The sequence below is a fragment of the Protopterus annectens genome, chromosome 2.part1 (assembly GCF_019279795.1).
Source record: "Protopterus annectens isolate FY-2018-M chromosome 2.part1, PAN1.0, whole genome shotgun sequence".
Taxonomy (NCBI): domain Eukaryota; kingdom Metazoa; phylum Chordata; order Ceratodontiformes; family Protopteridae; genus Protopterus; species Protopterus annectens.
This window is the reverse complement of record NC_056729.1, coordinates 281,589,552-281,602,529: the sequence shown is the minus strand read 5'-3', so window position 1 is coordinate 281,602,529 and position 12,978 is coordinate 281,589,552.

Below are 12,978 nucleotides of genomic sequence, written 5' to 3'. Positions count from 1 at the left end.
CTTCACTTCTCGGTCAATCCTAACTGTTCTAATACATTCATAGTTGCTCTGATACTAACACATCATACTATATTACATTATCAGCCATCTTCCCCGAGTCTAATATTTCCATAACTAAGCTGTTTCTTTATTATTTTTATTCCTAGACATCACAGCTAAGATTACATTATCTTTTGCAATGTTATAGCTGTCTCTACTATATACAGATCTATGTCTATTTCTGATGAATGATCACTGCTGTATATATCCATGCAAGCTATGCACATGCTCTGTTTCTAAATTATGTTTATGTAAGCTGCTGTAAAACTTCTTCTCTCATGGATGTAAAATTATCAATATCTTGTATTCCGTTTGACATCATGTAACTATATTTTATGTATATGTCAAACGTGATGTTAAATGTGGAGCTTTTCTCTCCTGGCCACTGCTGAAAAAGGGTTTTATCCCAGTCAGACTTTCACAAATAAATAATAGGAGAATTAAAAAAAAAAAGAAACAGAAAAAAGAAAAGGAAAGAGGGGCCTCTCTAGCTCCATTTTATGCTATTTTAGCTTAGCTCACAGAAAGCCAATGTATAAAATGAATGTTTAAGTATGTGTAGTTCTGTACCATCTTTATTGATGATGTGTATAGATCTAAGAGATGAATATGATGCTTTTCTAAATGAATTTAGTAATAGCACTTCCTTTTTTACTTTTCCAGCTATTACTTCTAAATCAGTTATTAACTACTGATATGGGGAAGTAAGTAAGTAAGTTGTGACTAAAACTTGAAATTAATTCAGTCCAAAGTTTTTAGAAAACCAGCTTGTGTCACTTTCTTCTTACATTTCAGTAATAGTTATCCCCAGTTTATGAAGAAGTAAAGCCAGGGCATTGGGCTATCTTGGCTCACATCAAATTAAGACGTTTAATGTTGACTGTGGTTAAAAAAAAAACTTTTTTTAATAGAGAGTAAAAAAAGAACAAACTGAACTGCCTGCACAAGAAGTTTTACTTGACGGAAAAAAAAAAAAAAGTTTCCAATCTTAGAAAATACTGATTTGATTATTAGTGCTGATATAGGAAGGAGAGTGATTTGAACTTAGTTGTACCTTTGGTTTATCATTTTCTACTAATATTCAGTAAACTAGAAATTTTTAGCTGTGGTGGTGCACTGGTTACTGTTGTTGCCTCACAGCAAGAGGTTCTCCAGTTTGATTCTTGGAGTGCCTTCTGTGCAGAATCTGCATGTCTGCCTTGCAGCTGAGTGAGTTTTAAAGACATGCAGGTGTGTGCGTATGCTTTCTGTGAAGGTCAGGCACCAGGCTGGTAACTTGACACTGCAAAAACTTCACTGCCATTCAGTCTGAAGACCAGTGATTTGCTGTGGTGACCCCTAATGGGAAAAATCGAAAGAGAGTTACTCAGTAAATTAGAATCATAATGTTAAGCAATTGTATGCTCGTTTTTGGCAACAGTGGTCTAAAAAGCTATGGGAGCAGGTCCTTATTTTTTTTATAAAAGAGATCACAGCCTTAAATCATTATCAGAAAGGTTGATTTTAAACAGTATTTAATGTCCAGTTCTATGGACAGCAGGTGTGTCCTGTAGATTCATCGGAGAAGGACTTGTCCTGGATTTAAAAGAACTAGACAAAACCTATGTGGTAGAAGGACATTATTACTGCTTTAGAAAAGGGATTGTCTGTCTTTCAAAGTGTAATAGCTGTGACAACTTCTATGTTGGGAAGGCCTCTAGGAAGCTGTCACAGCAAATTCTGAACATCTCTATGCAGTGTCATAATAGGGCAATTGTACAGCTGGGTTACAAGAACACCAATGACAGGAGCAAGGCATCACAAATAGACAAACTGACCAGTGGCATGGACAACCAACACAGACATGTTTCACATGAATAAAATGCAGAATCAATAAGATATATAGCACTAGAAAGAGCTACTATTCAAGAAATGCTATACTCATAAAAAACAAGAGTGGGTTAAACAAAATAAAGAAGCTACTCCTTTTCTTAACTGGTCTTTCAACTGTGGCTATGACTGGTTAGTCTCAGAGGCTAAAGTACTAAAAAATGTATTATATAATAACATAAAAATTGAAAGGGAAAATTATGAATGCAACATGTTAACAATAAATAATGAAGGGATAAAAAGACCACCAGGCGAAGAATCCACACAGTTCTTTTTATCTGGTTTTGTGTTAACTGCATTTGTGGTTTTATATAAATAATGTCGAGATGCCTGTGCTGATATTACAGAGAGATGAAAACCTTACTATGGCCCACATCCCACATGACCTGAGTTTGAGAAGTGGCTCAGGTATTGGATGGTGCAGACCTGGGAGGATGAGAGTGTCCATTGTAGGGGACAGGGCTCATGGCCTCAGTCTGATTATGACCACTGCTCCATTAGATCATCCAGCCTTGGCCAGTGGAAAGAGATAGGTAATGAATATGACCAGACTGCAAGCAGGCGTGGATGTGACAAGCTAAGATGGAGATGGTAGCCCTTGTCAAGCACTTGTGGAGAGGCATGCATGCACATATCACAGAGATGGTACTAGTCCTTAAAGTGATGCAGGTGCCCATGTCCCCACTAGGGATGGGGGCCAAGTTAATAAATAAATAATACTGTCACTGATGTAAAGCCAGTGAACATGTTAATTCCCTGATGGATGCCTGGCTGATAGCACCCTCCTCTGACAGCTGCCACCATGAGAAATGTGGTGGGAATACTACTGACACTTAGGGAATGAATAGGGACATGTCTAATAGTGGAGGGTTTGATGATTAGAAGTCATGAAGAAATGATATGGAAAAAATAATGAACCCAGCTACAGCATAAATCAGCCACCATTTTTGTAAATGTCACAATAAACAAAAAAATATGCCACAGTCCTATAGAGGTAAGGGAGACATCCATTAAATAACTGCAGTCATGACAATTACTGCCACAATTTAAATTAAAAACTCAAGCTCCATAGGACTGGATAACACTCCTGTAATTTTCTACAGGGAATCAAGAAAAAAAAAAAACATCTAAACTCTTATCAGTCATGTTAAACAAAATGTTTGTATGGACACATTCCTAACACAAGGATAACAGGCTACAGTGGTACCCTTTAAAAAATGAAAGAGCACTGGTCAAAGACCCAGCAATGTTGAAGCCATCAGCCCTATTAATATTCTGTGTCATATCATGGAGAAAGTGATAATGGAGGTTATCTAAAATAACACAATGATCTTCCTCTGTTATATATTTAATAAGATGGCCCTAGGCGTGCATGTGTGTGCCTTCTGTGGATGGTTGGGTGCTGGTCTGGCAACTCAGCACCATAAAACTCCACTTCCAATCATGAGCGGACTGGTGATCCACTGTGGTGACCCCTAACCAGGAAAAGCTGAAAGAAGAAGAAGAAGAAGAAGTTTATAAAGAGGCATTCTTGCCATTTGAAACTGGTGCTACCTTTTGAAGAAGTAACAGCAACAGTTGATGAAGGACTAACAGTGCATATTGTTCATCTTAACATTGCAAAGGCTTTTGCAGTTATTCCATATAAGGAAGTAACTGAAAATTAAAAGCATTAAATACCAGTCCACATGTAATTCTGCAGATGAAACAATGGCTGAGAAACAAGATTCAAAACATCAGGGTGGGATTGCTTTTACCTCTCTAAAAGGATTAGTGGTGATGTTCCACAGGGCTCTGTACTGGGTTCATCTTTCTGGATTATTTTTCATAGATATAAATATGGGAAATGGCTTAAATTATTCAGGAAAGTTTTAAGAACTGCCACTATATTCCTTTTCTCGTGTGACACTAAGTGGCTGCCCCTGCCTGGGCTATTAGGTAATGCCTGATCAAGACTTTTTTTTGGGAGGGTGGGGGGGAGATATGTCTGAAATGCATTCCTAGGGTAGGTATCGGCATACTGAGGAACATAACACTAAAAGTGTATATCCATAACAACAAATATATCATGACAGATTAGACTTTGTATAAGATTTATCTTTGTTCATCACAAATCAGTCCTTAGAAATAAGATTATAGTTTAAAGTGCCATTCTGCATTTTGTATTCATTGGTTCATAGGTTCATACATGTGAAGCAGAGCGCCTCTTTGGCCCTCTTCAAAAGAAACCTTGATGATTGGATGGGAGAAAGGAAATTCACCCCGGGGATCACGTCAGTCGCCCTGCTAGACAGGGGTCCAGGGAAGTAAATAGTGTGGGAAGAAATAGCCAGGGAATTGTTATGGCTAGGCTTATATAGGCCCTAGGGCCGATAGCCTAGTACCAACCTATGAACCTATGAACCTATGAACCTATGAACATGCATGCAATGATTATGGGATACATTTCCTCTTACTATTAAAATAAGTCAGTTAATAACTTCTTTCAAGCATCTTGAAGGCTGGTAGTTCATACATTTGACAACTGGACCTCTGAAAGTATGAATCAGTGGAACAGGACAATAATCAATTACACCAGTTAGAAAACTTGATGGTTTCTGTAATATTAATTTTATACAGAATATATTCTTAATGTTTGAGAATTTGTGATTAATGTTTTTTGATGATCCACAATCAACTAAGATAGTGACTGAACACTTACTCTTTTGGTTCATTCTCCATGGTTAGTTCTGAATGACTACATTTGATGTTCGAAAATTGCTTTGTATAAGATTTATCTTTGTTCATCACAAATCAGTCCTTAGAAATAAGATTATAGTTTAAAGTGCCATTCTGCATTTTTGTATTAACTCATTATTGGCTGGTATCAAAACAAGATACACACTAATCAATTTCACAGTTTTTCAGAATGAAAAATAAACTTGGAAATGTGACAAATACTCCTTCTCTGGCATTTTTTAAGCTTAGGTTTCCAACTTCCATTATGTTTGATGTGTATTACCTGGGAAGGTAAGACTACAAGCTGAAAAAAATATATTTTTTTCATTTCCTGATTTTGTCATTTCCTGCGTTGTTTTACAGCAAGAGATCTTTTTGTGATATACCATTTCTGATGAAGCTTCTGGTTAGGGTAAAAGTGCTCATATAAACAATTGAAACAGCTTTGGTTTCCTCAGAATTGTTTGTGGCAGTGTTGATTGGTGTGGTTGTATTTATTATAGGTTCCTTTTATAGACTTGGTCCTTCACACTCGTTTTTTATATTTGTGTTATTTGTTTCTGGAATGGAAGACCCTATGTCACCCATTTTGTCCAGGGATTTTCTTGATATTAAATCTAAATTTGCCACTTTGGCTATTGTTTTCTTTACTTTGTTGAATAGACTGACTTAGCATTTGGAAGCTGGAAATGTTGGACTGAGTAATAACAGTTCTACCCTGGTTGTTTCAGAGGGGTGATATACCTTCTTCTTCTCCCCATCATACACCATCAGATATAATTTTTGTTGGAGATTGCAATGAAACTGTCTTTTTACTTGCTTCACGAGGTGTAATACCCAGTCCACATTCACTCAATTTCAGTCATTCAACAAACACCAGTGGATGAGATTTCGGACCAAAACTACAAAACAATGGGTATTTCATCTCATTCACAATACACTACCTAGTTTTTTTTACCACACATTTGTATATTTTTAAAGAGCACTTGAATGTTTGATGATATTCAATGTAGTGATTTTGCTAGCATTCCTTTGCAACAGATGAGGTCTTTAGAAAAGAAACTGTTAAAAAAAAATCTTCAGTCGGATTATGCAGACTTAAAGGAATGTATTCAGGTTCACAGAATACCAAAAGGGATTTGGTTTGGGAATTTTTTTTATAGCACTGGCTGTACATTTTTGTGTATATTAATACACGACAACAAAGAGCAAATCAACATCTTATCAGGGAAATTAAGTCTCCAAATGAATCTATTTACAATGACCTGCTTTCTGATTCATATAAAACTCAACATAAATCTCTTTTTGACCAAGCAGCACAACAGTGGAAGTGAACAAAAAATGTAAGGAAAGAAAGCTTATGAGGGACAAAACATAAGAAACCTTTCCCCTTTCCTAAATGATTTCACAACACATTGAGTTCTGATTCCTTTAATGAACATCAACAGTTTACTTATGATAAAGTCAGGAGTTCCAGTGGCCAGATTTGTTTTTCTAACCCTCCTAATGCTAATGATTTTTTGCAAACCCTTGTGCAGGGTTCAGAAAGAATAACTGATCAGTGATGACAAAATCCAGCATATGCACCTTCCAGCTTAGATCAAGGGGCACCAGTACAGCACCATAACAGGAAACAGAAGGTGTGTTTGAAAAGATCTAGAAAGAGGCGGTTTAATTAATTATTTTAGACACAGGTACTGCCATCATTTTTCTTTGTTTAGCAAGGGTTTTACTTTTGTCCCTGCTAAATGAATGAACTTGGAACATCCTTTATGGAGTTTAAATATATATGTATATATATATATATATATATATATATATATATATATATATATATATATATATACATATATATATATATATATATATATATGTATATATATATATATATATATATATTAGAAAGATCAATTTAAAGATATGCTGTAGTGATCAAAGCAATATAATGTCTGGTCTTGGTTTTAAGAGAAGATCTGCATTCAAATCTCCCTGCCTGTCTGGGTTTATTACAGTTTCAGAGACAAGTCTGGAGTATTTCTCCCCAGGCCTCCTCTGAAAATGTTCTTGTTTCAGGTCGGACTTTCCTGGTAAACAAATGCCAAATAAATAAAACAAATGGTCAAATAAAATAAATAAATAAACAGAACTTGATTTCAGAAATTTGGCAGAGGACAGGTCTTTCAAACATTACTATAATCTTACCACCCTTTGAGTGATGAAACCTGACAAGGGTAAGGCTGTTGTTTTAATGGGGTCTATATTAAAATCTCAAAGTCTGACAATATTGAATACGATATTGTCGACATGAGAATAGTGAAAGTGCACTACATCGAATGTTTAAATGGAAAATCTCTGTAGGGGGAGATTTCCATTTAGTTCAATGTAGTGCGTTCTTGGAGTTGGTATATTTAAGTTGGGGGTGTGGGGGGTGCAGGGGGGCTTGCCCCCCTGCCTACACATGATTTAGTTTTTTTTGTTGTTTTATTTAGCATTTTTTTTAGGTTTCGATGGTTTAAGACTTCGATCACTAAAGTTCTATCTTTAGGGATTCGAAGTTTTAAACCTTCGAGATTATAATATAGACCCATTTTAATGATCACAATAAGATGTTTTAATTAATCATAAGTGGTAAATTTTATTCTACTGTTTCCAATAATGAGATTATTGCAACATACAAATATATAAAGTCAGATTTGCATTACATTATTGGAAGATTCTATTTCTCAGTATTTATTTAATTTTGATAGTAAAAAATCCTTGAATGTCTCATATGTTTAATATCCTTAAAGTCCACAAGGATGTATTTGACCTACTACTGTGTCCTATTGTATCAGCTGGAAGATCCACAAGTGAATCTTTGGTGTGTTCTATCAATGGTATCTTGAAGGGGATTTTTAAACCATTACTAATGGGTATTACATGACTCATTGTGCTTTTTAGATTGTATTAGAAATGTGATTTTTGTGACTTAAATTTTTATTACAGCAGATGTACATGAGTTATTCACTAGAAAACCACAGGACATTGTCATGTCCTGATTTAGTGAAATTATAATGAAACACGAGGAAATGGACAACAAATTAATAAACATAGTATCCACTTTAATGGAAATGGTATTCAGAAATAATTTTTTTCCAGTTTGATATTGAATATTTCAGACAGTTACAGGGATAGCTATAGCAGCTGCCGCAGCACTCATTTTTGCCAGTTTGTTTTTTGTCAGCTGGGAATCTAAGTTTGTGATTGATCCCCCCACTGGCTCTTTGCATCCTTATGCATTCATTATTTGGATGTCATCGTTATCCTATGGAATGGTGATGGCTGCATTCATTGGAGGATTTTTTAATGCTCTACATACAACTACTAGTTTTTTATTAAATTTTCATTTAGCTATTCTTAAACACCTATTGATTTTTTATACATTACTCTGTATAAGGATGTTAGCAACAACATTTTTCATTCTAATGTTTTTTGTAAACCCACCAGTACCTTCACTACATTAGTAACCATCCCTTAAAGCAAAAACATAATGCTGTGAAGGGCAATAGTGCATTTTTGTAGGTTTACTTCTGATGATCAAGTTTTCCTAACAGAGTTGGATAACTCATATGAAATGTTTTTGGAAAGGAATCACCCTCATGACTTTGACAACATGGATAAGGATGAAATTGTATCTACTAGAATTAATAAATTGAACCTTATTTTATCAGCTTGTTTTCAAATTATTTTTACATGTAATTTGGGCACACATGACTATATGACTTCATTTATTACTATTTTTCTTTAGATTCTGGCAGAATTAGAGATATCAAGCTTAAAAAGTGGTGGATTATTGCTCATGTCCTAAGGAAGAGGTTTAGCTCTGCCCCACCCCACGTTTTTATTGCAAGAGATAGCTTCATAGATTTGTAGGCTGTTTCAAGGCTAATGACCACTCTGGCCCTTACAAGCCTAGCAACGCACCCCAAACCATTGGATCCTGAATATCATGGGCATCTATATTGGAGGGGCATGTCAATAGGGAGCTAACTAAGGATTTGTATGGGGGGGTGTTAGTATAATAATTTTCTTATTGATGGCCTCTGTATAAGGGACATGGGGGCCAGAACAGTGGGAAAGTTATGATTTCCCATCCAGTTATGAAGGTTTCTTTTGAATAGGGTCAAGGATAAACTCTGTTTTGCATAGATTGAGATCCTACCATAGTGAAGGAATCCTCTGGGATACATATCTGTCTCTCTAGCACATCCTATTTTTGTCATAAACAAAGTTCAAATCCCTGGCTCTAGTGTTTTGGTACTATTTATTTTGCACATGTGCAACAGATCCAACAGGCCTGGGTCTGTGGAAGCCCTGTAAGACAGGCTAAGATCCCCTCTCAGCAGACTGTAGAGACTGAATACAGAGATAGAGCCTTTAGGTGATCAGTGTAGGACAGGGTATTCATGCCCTGAATTCTCCTCGTGAGAAACCTTTGTGGACATTCAAACTGTTGCAAGTGTCTGATTAGAAACATGATAAGTCTGATAGGGGCTAAGTAAAATAGTACTATTACTTCCTTGGGCCTGGATGTTATACCCTTACATATAAGTTAGGCGACAGAGAATGATTTTCTTACTGTTTTAGCTATATGTTGGTCAAAGACCAGATTACTATTTACATATGTTCCCAGATCCCTTACTAATGGACCAACTCTTAGGGGTGATTTACTGATGGAGTAATTAATTTGGGTTGACAGTTTTCCAAAGGGCATTATAATACATTTTTTTGGCATTGAGATTTACGCCACAGTTTTGGCACCAGTCATTTTTCTGTGTTAAACCCTGTTGCGAGATATCTTGTGGGAATTTATAAAAACTTCAATATACAGTCATCGGTGAACTTGGTGAGCAAGAGGCCTTTAACTTTAGCCTTGACTTCTGAGAAGTAGATGCCAAAAAGGAGCAGGATCAGCACGGAGCCCTGGGTTACTCCTCTGGTGACCAGTCTGTTGGTTGAGGTAGTCTCACCGATCCTGACTTCTTGGGTCCTGTCTCTTTGCCATCCAGCAATCCAGTGGGTTATATAGGGATTTATGCCTAGCTCAGAGAGCTTGTCAACAATGCCAGAGTATGGTATTGTATCAAGTGCCTTGGCTAGGTCAATGTACCCAGTATACACTGTTTTACCCTCATCCATTTCTTTGGTGACCTTCTCAAAGAACTCTACCAGGTTAAGTAGGCATGACCTTCCATTAACAAAACCAAACTGGGAGGGGTACATTGTCTGTAGTTGCCAGTGTTCTTGTTTATCATTTCCATGATGCTTCATTGTATGGCTTTACATAGTAGGTTTGTTAGACGGATGGGTCTGTATTTCTCGGGGTTGGCTGATAGTCTGCCCTTGTGGGGGAGAATGACTGTTGTGATCCTCCATTCACTTCGAATGTAGCCTGTTTCAAGGCTATAGTTGAAAAGTGCCTCAAGTAGTCCTCATAGGTTATGCTTTAGTCTATTGTGCAGGCAACTGGGGATGTTGTTGGGACCCATGGAGGTGATATTTTTGGGTTTAGTGAGTGCTGCTGGCACCTGGTCCCTGTCAATAATTGGGGCAAGTATGTTGGAGGGTATTTCACTTGGTGGAGCTTGGAGGAAGGGGGGAGTGAAACCTGAGATAAATTTACCAGCCAGTAGATTTCTTATATTATTCTGATTGGTGAAGGTGGTACTGTTCAATACCAGTTCAGAACATTGCTGCGTGTTACCTCTAAGGTTCCTGATGCAGCTGAAGAAGGCCTTGTAATTGTCCTTAGCTTGCAAGGCTATCCCGACCTTGTAGTTGGTCTTGTTGGACTTAATTAGATATCTGAGTTTCTTGTTTAGTTGTATAAGAGACCACTTGTTTTTTAGGGGAGTTGCTCTTCCTGATTTTGACCATGAGTTTCTTCTTTTATTATATACCCTGTTTAGGTGAAGATTTCATGAGTTACTTTTTTTTTTAGTATTTGTTTTGGGTTTACTTCTGGTAGGTATGGCAGTCTCTATCCAGCTATTTACATGTTTGTATAAGACTCTGTGAATAATTCTGCACAAGTAGCTGTGGTCTTGGAGTTAGAGGAAGCCTTAAATTTTGACAAACTATCACTTAATAGGATGTAGTTTGCTTTCGAATAGTTCCTAACTGTTACTGGTTTAGCTGGTTTTCTAGATGGATTTTTACTTCAAAGGAGACAGCTTTGTAATCTGACCTCACTTGTGAGGATGTGACACAGGTTGGAGTGCAGCACTCTCCCATGTTGATGAGTACCAGATACAGTATATTTGATCCTCTGGTTTGAGCATGCATTACTTTTTCCATAGTGTTTGTGTTAATAAAGTCCAGGAATCATTGTGTCTGTGAGTTTCAGGCAGTGTAAGTTTTGTCTGTAGAGGGGTAGTCAAAGTTACCCATGAAGAGGGTATTTGTTTGGATGACAAGAGCCTCTAGTAGGTTTAGGTAAGAGTCGTGAGACTCTAGGGGCAAAGATGGTGCCCTGTAGCTAGCCATGATGTGGTGAGGGACCTTACCTATGGTGACTTCACTTGGATGACCTCCATGGTATTATCCCATTTAACCAACCTGTTAGTATGTTTCTTGGTAAAGTAGATCGAGACACCTCCATCTTTTGGCCCCAGTCTGTGCTGTTGTTGGCCTAAATGTGTGGAAAGCTATGTAGCCTTGCACTGTCAGAGTACTTTCTATGGTGTTAAACCAAGTCTGTGGCACAGCACATATGTCTACATTGTCCAGAGTGAGCAGAGCCTTAAGGATGTAGAGTTTTTTGTTTAGGTCCCAGCATTGAGCAGTAACACCTTAAAATTGCTTGAAGACTCTTTCACTATGTTGGTAGTTCTGCCTTTTTGCCATTGCTTAAAAAAGTCTATAAGGGGGTGGATAAAGTTTTAGCAAATATCCAAAAGCCTAGGGGAGACAGGTGCAGCCCATCCTTGGCAAAGCAACATAGACTGTTGACCATGTCCTCCCATTCTCATGCTGACAAATATTAGATCCCCCTGGAGTGACACCAGAAACTAAGCCGATTATTAAAATCAATCATTTTATGTTCATACTGCAGCATGATCCTTGGTGAAGGTAGAATGCTACTCAATGCAAGGATTGTACCTATCTGTGACACATATTCTGAGAGGTACATTATGTCTCTTTTCATATAGTCCAGTGAGGAATGTCTCAGGTCATTTACACCCACATCGACTATGGTAGAATCATATTGTTTACTGGGGTGCAATGACTTGAATGCATGAATGATATTGTGGATTCTGCTTCTTCAACCTCGTGAGTGGAGCATCTGTGTGTCACACAATGCAGTCCCCGATGACAACAGTGTTCAGTAAAATATATGCTTGCTTGGCCTTTGGTCTTGGGGGCCCACCGGGAGTAGGCTTATGTGAGATATTTGGTGTTTCTTTTGGTGTGTGCTTTAGTGAACGCTGAAGATCAGTGTTGCTGTTAGGTGGCTTTGGAGGTCTTTGAGGTTTGGGAAGGTATTTTTAAGTGCCTCATCCTAAGACAATATGTGTGTGTGGTGAGCAGTGTGTGTGTGTGTGTGTGTGTGTGTGAATGTGTGTGTGTGTGTGTGTGTGTGTGTGTGTGTGTGTGTGTGTGTGTGTGTGTGTGTGTGTGTGTGTGTGTGTGTGTGTGAGGGATGTAGTGTGGATATTCCTGTCAACCTCATTTATATGTGTATATTGACATTTTTGCCTCAAAGGAATTTGTGTATTTACATCTCTTGCATATCATCTTATTTTCTTTAATGATTAACTGGTTACCTGACAACATGGGACAATAGCTACATTGCCTTAGGATGCACAAATTTATCAAAGTGGCCGCAGAGACATTACTAATTGCATATCAGTGTTGTCCAGTCCTGTAATAAAGTGGGCTGTTTAGGATTAAGGATTGGGTTTTCACAGGGGTCTCCCTGGGTAGCCTCTTTAGAGCACAGTTACATAGATACTTCAAGTACTAACAAGAGAGTTACAGGCACTTTTAAATGTGGCCATTATAATCAAAGCAGCTATATATGCCAATGGAAGGAAATCTAGTTGGTTTGGAACCTACCATATTTACTAGCAAAGGACAGCAAAGAACATTTTAATTACAGATCAGTTTGAGTTATTTATATTTGTCAGTGTATTAACTGTTCCTTTCACATCGGCAAAACTGAAAGAAAGGTACAGCAAAAAAATCTGTAAACTTTTAAACAGTATTAAGGTTCCAAGGTTTATAGGTAGGTACTAAGCTATTGGATCAAGGGTCTAAGTAAGCCTAGCCAACAAGGTTCCCTGGCTTACACCACCCAAGAAAGTTATTTTC